Source organism: Theropithecus gelada, chromosome X (genome assembly GCF_003255815.1).
Source record: "Theropithecus gelada isolate Dixy chromosome X, Tgel_1.0, whole genome shotgun sequence".
NCBI classification, from domain to species: Eukaryota; Metazoa; Chordata; class Mammalia; order Primates; family Cercopithecidae; genus Theropithecus; species Theropithecus gelada.
Window position 1 is genome coordinate 16,754,865 of NC_037689.1, and position 11,324 is coordinate 16,766,188.

Consider the following 11,324-nt stretch of genomic DNA (forward strand, 5'->3'; position numbering starts at 1 on the left):
CTTTGAGCTTCCTCGAAACTGCTATTTTGAATTATCTATCTGAAAAGTTACATATATGTTTCTCCAGGATTTTTTCCTGGAGATTTATTTAGTTCATTTGGTGAGGTTATATTTTCCTGGATGGTCTGGATGCTTGTTGATGTTCATCAGTGCCTGGGCATTTATTTTATGTATTCATTGTTAGGTATTTATTGTAGTCTTTGCAGTCTGGGCTTCTTTGTACCCACCCTTCTTGGAAAGGTTTCCCAGGTATTCAAAAGGACTTGAGTGTTGTGATCTAAGCTGTATCTGCATTAGGGGGTAACTCAAGCTGAGTAATGCTGTGGTTCTTACAGATGCATAGAGGTATTCCCTTAGTGGTCTTGAATAAGATCCAGAAGAATTCTCTAGATTACCAGGCAGAGACTCTTGATCTCTTCCCTAATTTTCTCCCAAACAGAGTCTCTCTCCCTATGCTGTGCTGCCTGACTTGGGGGTGGAGTGACACAAGCACCCCTGTGGCCACCACCACTGGGACTGTCTGGGTCAGACCTGTAACCAGCATAGCACTGGGTCTCACCCAGGGACCACTGTAACCACTACCTGGCTATTGTCTATGTTTGCTCAAGACCCTAGGGCTCCACAATCAAGAGGTAGCAAAGCTATCCAGGTTTGCATTCTTCTCTTCAGGGTGGCAAACTCCCCCAGGCCCTAAGCAGGTCCAGAGATGCTACCTGGGAGCTAGGGACTGGAATAAAAAATCTTAGAAGTCTACCTGGTATACTATTCCACTGTGGCTTAGCTGGCCCTCAAATCACAAGACATAGTCCTTCTAACTCTTCCCTCCCTCCCCTTTCCACAGGCAGAGGAGCCTCTCTCTGTGGTCATCACCACTACAGGCCCACAGGCAGTACTTCTAGGCTACTACTTATGTTCACTGAATGCTCAAGGGCTCCACAGTCAGCCTGTGGTGAATTTTGCCAGGCCTGGGACTCCACCCTTCAAGGCACTAGGCTCTCCTCTGGCCCAGGACAGCTCCAGAAATGCTGTCCAAGAGCCAAAGCCTGAAGTTGGGGACCCCAAGAGCCTGCTTGGTGCTCTGCCCCGCTATGGCCAAGGGGGTACCTAAGGTGCTAAACATAGTTCCCTTTGTTTTCCCTCTGTTTTTCTCAAACAGGAGGAGTCTCTCTCCATAGCTATCACAGCCAGGAATTACTGGGTCTCACATGAAGCCAGCATGTCTCAGAGTCTCACCCAAGCCCCATGGCATACTACCTGGGTATCACTGCTGGTTATTCAGGGCCCAAAGGTTCTTTATCAGCAGGTGATGAATCCTACCAGGACTTGTTTCTTCCCTTCAAGGCAGCAGGTTCCCTTATGGCCCAGAATGTGTCTAGTAATGTCATCCAGGAGCTAGGGCCTGAAATGGGGGCCTCACAACTCTGATCAGTACCCTATCCTGCTATGGCTGAGCTGTTATCCAAGATGCAAGACAAAAGTCCTCTTTACTCTTTCCTCTTCTTTCCTCAAGTAGAAGGAAGGGGTCTCTTTTGAAGCTGTGAGCTGTGCTGCCTAGGGTTCGGAAAGGTGTAGCACAAGCACTCTCTCAGCTGTCTTGCTGGTGTTTCAGTAAGTCATGTATCTGTCCCCCACCAGTCCACTGGCTCTGAGCTCAGCTCAGCCCTAGGACTTGCAGTCCTTGTGGCCTAGATTGCCTGTCAGAGCACTTCAGTGCAAAGTGGCAAGGTTTGCTAGAACTCTGGTTCCTACCACTGAGATGGGCTATTCCCCTCTGGCTAGGGCTCACCTAAATGCTTCCTTCATAATCAGGCATCAGCTGAGTTCAGCCCAGTTTTACTTTCTTCTGTGACAGGGAGGCCCTGAATTTAGTATGAAGTCTCAATCACTGCACTCTCCCTCTCCCACGTGCACAGATTTCTCCATGCCATGCAGCTGTTGTGGAGGAATAGCAGAGGGGTAGTGTTGGTAATACGACTGTCATTCCTATCCTCTTCAGTGCCTCTTTCAGTGATATGAAGTTAAAAACAGGTAATGTGAGTGCTCACCTGATTTTTAGTTCTTATAAATGTGCTTTTTCATGTAGCTGGTTGTGGAATGTGGTGTCCCTGTTGGGGGGAATAATCAATGGGGCCTTCTATTCTGCCATCTTGCCCCAACTCCTCCCGGCCTCTTTTGCCTCTTTTTCTTTACCAAAAAAAAAATGTTTACGATTTTCTTGAAAGGAGCCACATTGGTTGAGTAGAAGCTGTGCCATTAGAAACACAAATAATGCCACGGCAGCTTTAGGAAGCTGTACAGTACTGACTGAACACAAAGTGGGTCTCATTCTGACTTTAGCCTCCAGATTATCTCAATTACCCCTGGTTGAAAATTCTCACGGAAGCCTGAATGTCTGTTCTTGGCATGGAGGCCCAAGTAACAAGGCATCACTGGTCAAAAGAGCTTCCTGGCAATGTCATACAAATGGTAGTACCAAGGTAATATCTCTAGAAAGGAAAACAAGTCAAAGACGCAGCTCTTAAAATATTTGCAAAGCAGTCACCAACACCCAAATGCTCTCACTTGCTTCTTTTGTCTTTCTATGGCATCATACATTGGCTCTTCTCCTTAGGGAGCTGCACCTGCACAGTGCAAGCCTGTGAAGCAACCCTTGCCATTAGCTGCTTCTACTGCTGCCCTCTTGGCATTTTACTGCTCTCATTGCTCATTTTTCTTTCCCTTTCACAATATCTAATTTGCCAATTATGAAGAGCACAGTGATATCCTTGAGAAAGGGAAAACAAACCCAAGAAATCTTCCTTGAAATAGTTCCGTAATATATTCAGCTTGAACCCATATTCGTTATTTCCATGAAGAGATAGTCAAAATAAGTCCCTTGAGGGTGGTTCTAGATGTTATGTGCATTTTTAAAGAGGTATTCAAGCACAATTCAGGACATAGGCATGGGCAAGGACTTCATGTCTAAAACACCAAAAGCAACAGCAACAAAAGCCAAAATTGACAAATGGGATCTAATTAAACTAAAGAGCTTCTGCACAGCAAAAGAAACTACCATCAGAGTGAACAGGCAACCTACAGAATGGGAGAAAATTTTTGCAATCTACTCATCTGACAAAGGGCTAATATCCGGAATCTACAAATAACTCAAACAAATTTACAAGAAAAAAAACAAACAACCCCATCAAAAAGTGGGCAAAGGATATGAACAAACATTTCTCAAAAGAAGACATTTATACAGCCAACAGACACAAGAAAAAATGCTCATCATCACTCACCATCAGAGAAATACAAATCAAAACTACAATGAGATACCATCTCACACCAGTTAGAATGGCAATCATTAAAAAGTCAGGAAACAACAGGTGCTGGAGAGGATGTGGAGAAATAGGAACAGTTTTACACTGTTGGTGGGAGTGTAAACTAGTTCAATCATTGTGGAAAACAGTGTGGCGATTCCTCAAGGATCTAAAACTAGAAATACCATTTGACCCAGCCATCCCATTACTGGGGATATACCCAAAGGATTATAAATCATGCTGCTATAAAGACACATGCACACGTATGTTTATTGTGGCACTATTCACAATAGCAAAGACTTGGAATCAAAAATGTCCATCAGTGACAGACTGGATTAAGAAAATGTGGCACATATACACCATGGAATACTATGCAGCCATAAAAAAGGATGAGTTTGTGTCCTTTGTAGGGACATGGATGCAGCTGGAAACCATCATTCTCAGCAAACTATTGCAAGAACAGAAAACCAAACACCGCATGTTCTCACTCATAGGTGGGAATTGACCAATGAGATCACCTGGACACAGGAAGGGGAACATCACACACCGGGGCCTATTGAGGGGAGGGGGCGGGGGGGAGGGATAGCATTAGGAGATATACCTAATGTAAACGACGAGTTAATGGGTACACCACACCAACATGGCACATATATACATATGTAACAAACCTGCACGTTGCGCACATGTACCCTAGAACTTAAAGTATAATAATAAAAAAAAAATTAAGTGTCATCCAGTGTCACTGTTTGGGTCTAATTTGCATGCACTCCTTAGGAAGCCCTGGGGTAGTCAGGCAGGCCTTGGGGCTCAATAAGTAGAGAAATTCCTAGGCCCCATAGGAGGGACTTTGTATAGAGTTTTGAAGCTTATGGTTTAACCTCACACACTGCAATCCTAGGAGTGGACAACCAATGCATGCCACCTGCTTCAAATTGTGCAACAGATAGGTAGTAAAGTGAACTGAGCTTGAGTCTCCTTTAGCGCTGTCTCTGAAGACATATATAACTAAACTCCAAAGGGGCAACTTTATGAGGAAAGAGAGAAAAACACTATTTGAAAGGTAAGCATCTTTCCAGCAGACATGACCCATGAGGTAAATAACCAGGTGGCTCAGGTTAGTGTGTGGATATCTAGTAACCAAGAGATTTGAGTGCTATAGGAACCAGATTATGATTGAGCAATGAAAATAGCACTAGCAACGTCCACGACCCCACTGACTGAGATCTGAGAGCTCAAGGTTGCTAGGTTCCATGCTTTAAAAAGTGTAGTTTATCTATTGTTCCATAGACATACATGCATATTCCATCAACAGGTCTCCTGGCTAGAATATCTAACAACTTGTAAACTAAATCTTTCCAGCCTTCCATTGGAGAAAGTGGAGCACACTTTCTCCAGACCATTCCAGTCCATTATGATCACTTCTTTCTCTGAGCTTCAACAATCCTCATATTGTACTTAAATACTATCTTGTATTGCCATCTGTTTTTATGTACATTTCTCATCTCTCAAAAAGTTATTCCTGAGTTCAGGAGCTCCTTGAAGTCGAAAGAGTCAGGGGTGGGTACCTCATATTATTCTCTTATTTACCCCCCTTAGTACTCAGCACAGTGCATTTGATGCTCGATAGATACAAGTTGAAGAGATGTGTAAATGAAGAAGAAAAGTACTGTAAATAGTTCTACCGTCTATACCCCACATTAGCACACCCAGGGCTACCTTAAATGCTTTACTATGTATTACTATTTCTTATTTCTTGGCATGGAGAATAGTCATATCCACTTCATCAACATGGACCAAGATGGCTAATCCCTGTGGACTGTGCTACAGATTACTTGATTCCCAGGTGCCCTTTGGACAATAAAGTAGTCTTTCATTCTTCTGTCCAATCCAGGTGACATTCGGAACACATATATGCAGAGCACTGCATGATATGCTACAAGATATACAAGGGTGTATGAAAATATAATTCTTACTTTTAAGAACCATGCAGTATAGAGAGATAGTCACACTGGTACTTAATTTCAAATGGCCTTTTTCAGTTTCTTGTGAACAAAAATGATGATTGGTATAAATACAGAGGTTTAAGAGGAACACTGATAGGGAGGGGAACTGTTAAGGTGGGCAGGTGTCATTGGACCCTGGACTTGGATGATGACTCAGACTTGAGGTAACACCAGGAAGGATCCTAGACCTTCAGGCTGAATTGTTCAGTCAAGACCAAACAAGATTTGAACCCTGAGTTGAATGAACTGAATCAGCTGAAAGTGTTTAAGACAAGCAGTTCAGACTTGGGTTATAACCTCCAGACAGGAACAAATTTGGTCTTGAAGGTTGCAATTAGGGGCAAATTTGGCAGGATATTTGCTCTGAAAATCAGAAGGCTACTTCCAACAGTGGAGATATGATAGATCAATTTTCACAATAGGAAAGGGAAACCAGTCAAGAGACACACATTTGCTTGGCATAGTTTATTAAGTATGCCAGTAGATACAACCATATGTCAATAACTATGCCCCATATAAACTATGCTCCAAAATATGTGCTTAACTGAAATGATAAAACTTACCAGGTAGTGTTATAATCACTGTGTCAGCCTCTATGGACCTCTTAGATGAATGCATTATTTGAGTCAATGCAAACATATGGCAAGCAGTTTTCCTGGGCACCAGAAAACTTTCCTGACTGAAACAGAAAAAGATAGAAGATCTAAAAAAATCCATCTCACAATACACCTCCACTCCTGTCATGGAGAAGAAATAGCTGTCCATTTGAATTGATAATCTTTTACCAGATAGTAATTCTATATCATTGCAATTCCTGTGTTGAACCCAGCTGTGAGGCATTCTAAGATCTCGGCTATAAGAAGTTTATAAATGGTGAAAGTGATTAATGGGTAGAAATAGACTGGAGTATAGACATCTAACTCTACTTTAAAGGAGGGCCTGGGTCACTTATAAGTGGCCCAACTCCCTGGAGAACTTGGAGCTCATCCAAAAACTAAGACAATATTCCTCAAAATACCTTTCCCAGACTTCTAGAGTAGGATATTTTTTAATAAAAATCTTTGAATCTCACTCTATAAATCAGTCTGTCAGTGGGTAGAATGCTATAATCTACATTTATAAACAAATCCCTCAGCTGATTCCTATACACACTAAAATCTGAGAACTTCACATTTAAGAGCCATTGTGGGATAGCCAGAGGATCTAGGCCAGTGGTTCTCTAACATCAACATGCATCAGAACCTCCTGGAGGTTAAAAACAGATTGCTGGGCCCCAGCTCCAGAGATTTGGATTCAATAAGTCTGAGTGAGAATGAGGATTTGCATGTCTTACAAGTTTCCAAGTGATAGTAATACTGCTGGGCTAGGGACCACACTTTGAGAATCACTCAATAACAAAAAGACTCAAGAGTTTGCAGCAAGTGGTTCCATGTGATCTCCTTGATTCAGAGCAAGAGAGAAAGAACTTGGATGTACAGGAAGCAAGGAGAATACCCCTTTGGTGAGAAAACATTAGTAAGAGCTAGACAAGATGGGCAGGTCTTAACCATGCAAGTTGGGTGTAAGGCAAGACTGCACAACTGAAGAAACCTTAGTGCATTACGAAACCAAGGCAGGAGCTTTTCTAGACACGGTCTTTTTAGGTCAGAGTCAGAGAGCAGGGAAGAAATGGGGCCATGCCAGGCAGGGCTGTCAGATAAGGCACGGCACAGCGGCTCCTTCATCTAGCCAAAGGGGAAGGTTAGTAGAAGTGCAACCAAAACCAAAAAAAACCAAAAAACCCAGAATGAAACAATAATAAGTTATGATGGTAAGCTAGTGCACTCAAACATTGTGGATGCCAAATGGGAGGACTTGAGCAATCAGAAAGTAGGAAAGAAATGAAGCAACAAGACAATGGGCAATAGAGAAGGTGTGAAACTCAGATAGGAAGTTCAAAGATTCCAGCTACATATGATCTACAGGCATGAGTCACTGTGCATTTCCTGCTTTTGCAGGAACCATGCAACCATGTTTTACAACATGGTTGAGTTTAGGAACTAACACAGCAAGATCGAAAAGTGAAAGAAAACAGCTCAGGAAGCACATCCTATGCCCAGCACGCTGAAGGAGAATTAAACATGAAGCCTAATTCCCTAGGTTTGCCAAGCACTGTCTTGTCAAGTGGCAGGACTGAGACTGAACATCAAAGACCATCAATGCCCACAAAACAGAGTAGAGGCAGAGAGACAAGGAAGGAAAGGAATTGAGGAGGGGATTCATTTCTGCCCATCAGGAGTTAACCATTTTACCTACCCCAAGCTTTACAGGTGCACTTTCTTATTTCTTAGATTTATCTATTTACACAAGTAATATACAAATATGTTCTTATAAGCACTTCAAACAATAAAAATGCATCTAGGAAAAATACTAAAAGTTCCTTTTTACCTGCTCAGCCCCAGTCAGGTTTGAGTGTAAGTATTTAAATGCACATGTCATTGTATATGATTTTGTTGTTGTTGTTTCGCTAACAAAAATAGGATCATGCTCTGGATACTGATCTGCCACTTGTGTTTTGTGTTTCTTTTTTGTTTACTGTTTTTGCATCTTCTGACATGACTCTACATCTTGGACACGTTTCCATATTAGCACATAGACAGTCTATCTTATTCTTCCTAATAGCTGCATGATATTCTATAATATGGATGTGTCTTTATTTAATGTTTTTCCTTTTTTCCTATTTATTTATTTATTTTATTTTTTGGAGACTGGGCCTCACTCTGTCACCCAAGCTGGAATGCAGGATCATAGCTCACTGCAGCCTTGAATTTCTAGGCTCAAGCAGTCCTCCTGCCTCCCGAGTAGCTAGGACTACAGCCAAATGTCGCCATGCCTGGCTAATTTTTTAAATTATTTTTCTTAGAGACAGGGTCTCACTATGTTTTTCAGACTGGTCTCAGACTCCTGGACTCAAGGCATCCTCCCCTCTGGGCCTCCCAAAGCACTGGGATTACAGGCATGAGCCACTACCCTCAGCCTAACCTTTTATTTTTCTATTACTGGAAATTTAGGTTCTTTCCAGTTTTTCTCTATTACAAAGACATGCTATACTGATGATCTTTGAAAGCCTGAAGGAACATGTCTACAGAATAGATTGTAAAAACAGGAATGCAGAGTCAGAAGGTATATGCATATGCCAGATAGTTTCTGCCTGTCACTGCAGACCCACTGGTACCCTTTAGCACCCTCTTTCTCGCCCAAGAAGACTGACCCATATGGACTATAACTCTAGGCTCCCTTGCCTCTGGCTTCTGTTTGGATTTTGCTAGTGGGAGGTACAGGGAAAAGATTGGAAGAAAGGAAGAGAGAGACTCTGGGTTATTTGTTTCTCTCAATACCTTCCCTGCTATCAGAGTAGATTGGCTGTATCCTTTTGTCAAAGTCCACAGCTCCTGGCAGGCTGCCCCTTCCATACAGTTCCAAGTTCTGCTAACCACTCCCTACTCTCGCTGCCTCAGACCTAGGGTGGTAATGGTTTCCTGCTCTGGCCAACCATCCCTTGTTGGCTTCCCTAATCCCTTTATTGCATGCCCTCAATTACCCAGTTTGAAAGTGCCATCTGTTTCATGCCAGGACCTTGACTGATACCATGCATTTTGAATTTTGATGCATATTCCTAAATTGTCTACTAAAAGGCTGTAGCCATTTGTCCTCCTACCAACAGTGTGTGAGTGCCCAGTTAACCCACTTTGTTCAGACTGCTAGAGGGAGTACTGGATAAGCAAGAGCTTAAATGCTTTGAAATTCAATGATGTACACAATGATGGTCAACTCATCATGATGGATAAAAGGTCAGAGCTGCTTAAGATTCCCCTCTCCCTGTGCCATTAAAGAATAATTCTTGAGCTGACCAAAGACCTTCAGAAAAGTTCTCTGTGACTTTTGCTCTCAATCAAACATCCCTTTTTTAAACCTCGGTGCACCATTTCCATGACTATTGGCAGGCTCACCTCACATGCATTGAAGCAGAACTATTACTGAGCCAAAAGGAACATTTCTCTTGGTATCAGACGCCAGTTTCATGGGTTGGCTTAATCACAAATTCCACAGGAATCTCAAGAAAGGCTCTGAATAAGCAACATAACTAGCCATGCCTGTTTTAGGGAGTATTCCTCAGAAAATCCTGGAAATAGGACAAACTGTAATGGACTCACAAACTGTTGAGTGTCAAAACTGTTTCTGAGGGCTGGGTGCAGTGGCTCACGCCTGTAATCCTAGCACTTTGGAAGGCCAAGGTGGGCAGATCACCTGAGCTCAGGAGTTCGAGACCAGCCTGGGCAACATGAGGAAACCCTGTCTCTACTAAAAAATACAAAAAGTTAGCCAGGCATGGTGGTGCACGCCTGCAATCCCAGCTACTTGGGAGGCTGAAGTAGGAGAATCACTTGAACCTGGTAGGCGAAAGTTGCAGTAAGCCAAGATCCCGACACTGCACTCCAGCCTGGGCGACACAGCAAGACCCTGTCTCAAAAAAAAAAAAAAAAAAATCAACAAGTCTTTGTAGCTGATAATTAGACTAAAGATGTTAAAACAAAAGTCAGGAGAAAACATTCTCCAAGAGTATTGGGGCTGCTGAAGGTGTTTTTCTCAGCCATCATAGAGGAAGAAATGGCACTGAGAAAGCTTCTAAGGGTCTCTGTGCATGAGGCCATTTCATCTGGCAGCTTTACAGTTGAGATTCTTCCCGTATATTCCTCATTAAGGCAGAATTCTCTCTTGTTGCTACTTAACTGGAGTCCGATGTCCAGAATCCCCTCATCTTCCACTGACTGTTCAGCTTGCAGAATTCTGATTTTTCTTCATTATATCCTCATTGTCAGAACATGATCATCTTTTCTCCAGTCTATTACAATTGTCCAGTATCATTCATATGCATATGTTAATATTACACAAAGATTTTTTTCAACCAGCCTTACTAGAAGAAAAGAATCTCTTTTTATAAAGATTCTTAATTGGGGCATTGCCTTATACACTGTTTCCTGAATGTAAAAAGCTACGGGAGGATGGCACTGTCTGGTCTGCGGTTTCCAGCAGAAAAATATTGTCACTTAGCTGTTGAAATAACTGCTTCAGCTTTACACCTCCTTTGTGGTAGGAACAGTGATGGATCAGGCAGCAAGGTTTGTTTACTTAAGGTAAAACGGCAGATTTTATCACAATAATGCAATGGTTTGAGTTTCATTTATAAAGATGACACTATTGACCTACCACAAGGAGAAGGAATACCTTGTGCCCTGAATTATTTTTATGTTTTGTGTTTTTTTGTTTTGCTTTTTACCAAATGGGGCTGAGGCATCCACAGCCTCCCGTTCATACTTCCTTATGGTCAAAAGCCAGTATGGTGGATAACAGGGGCCACAGAGGCCAGAAGAAAAATTCCACTTGGTTTAGATCTTAAGGCTAACAACTGCCACCCTATACTTCTACCCTCATACTGGTTACTAACATTTATTGAGCTCCAGCAATGTGCTTGCCACAATGCTATGAACTTTATGAGCATTGCCCCTTTAATCTTCACACAACTTCTTAAGTCAGTACTATCATTATTCACATTTTACTGAGGCACAATAGAGAGATTAGCGACTTGCCCAAGGTCACACAGCTTAGAGATGGCAGAGTTCAGATTTGAATCCAAATGTCCTGAGTCAAATTCACCAGTAGCAGAGTCTGAGATAAAATTCAGGTGCAAGTTATTCACTAAGCATATGGTACCAGAAGAAACCAAGAAGGGAAGTAGGGGAAGGAATATTTATTACTTTTTTCATTGCTACATTAAAAGGTATCTCAAAACCTAGTGACTTAAAATAACAAGAAATATTTAGCATCTTATATTTTTCTGTAGGTCAGAAATCTGGAGTAGCTTAGTTGGGTGATTCTGGCTTAGGGTCTTAGGGTCTCTTATAAGGTTGCAGTCACATTGTCAGTTGGGGCTGCAGTCATCTGAAGGATTGACTGAGGCTGTAGGATCCACTTCCAAGATGGCTCC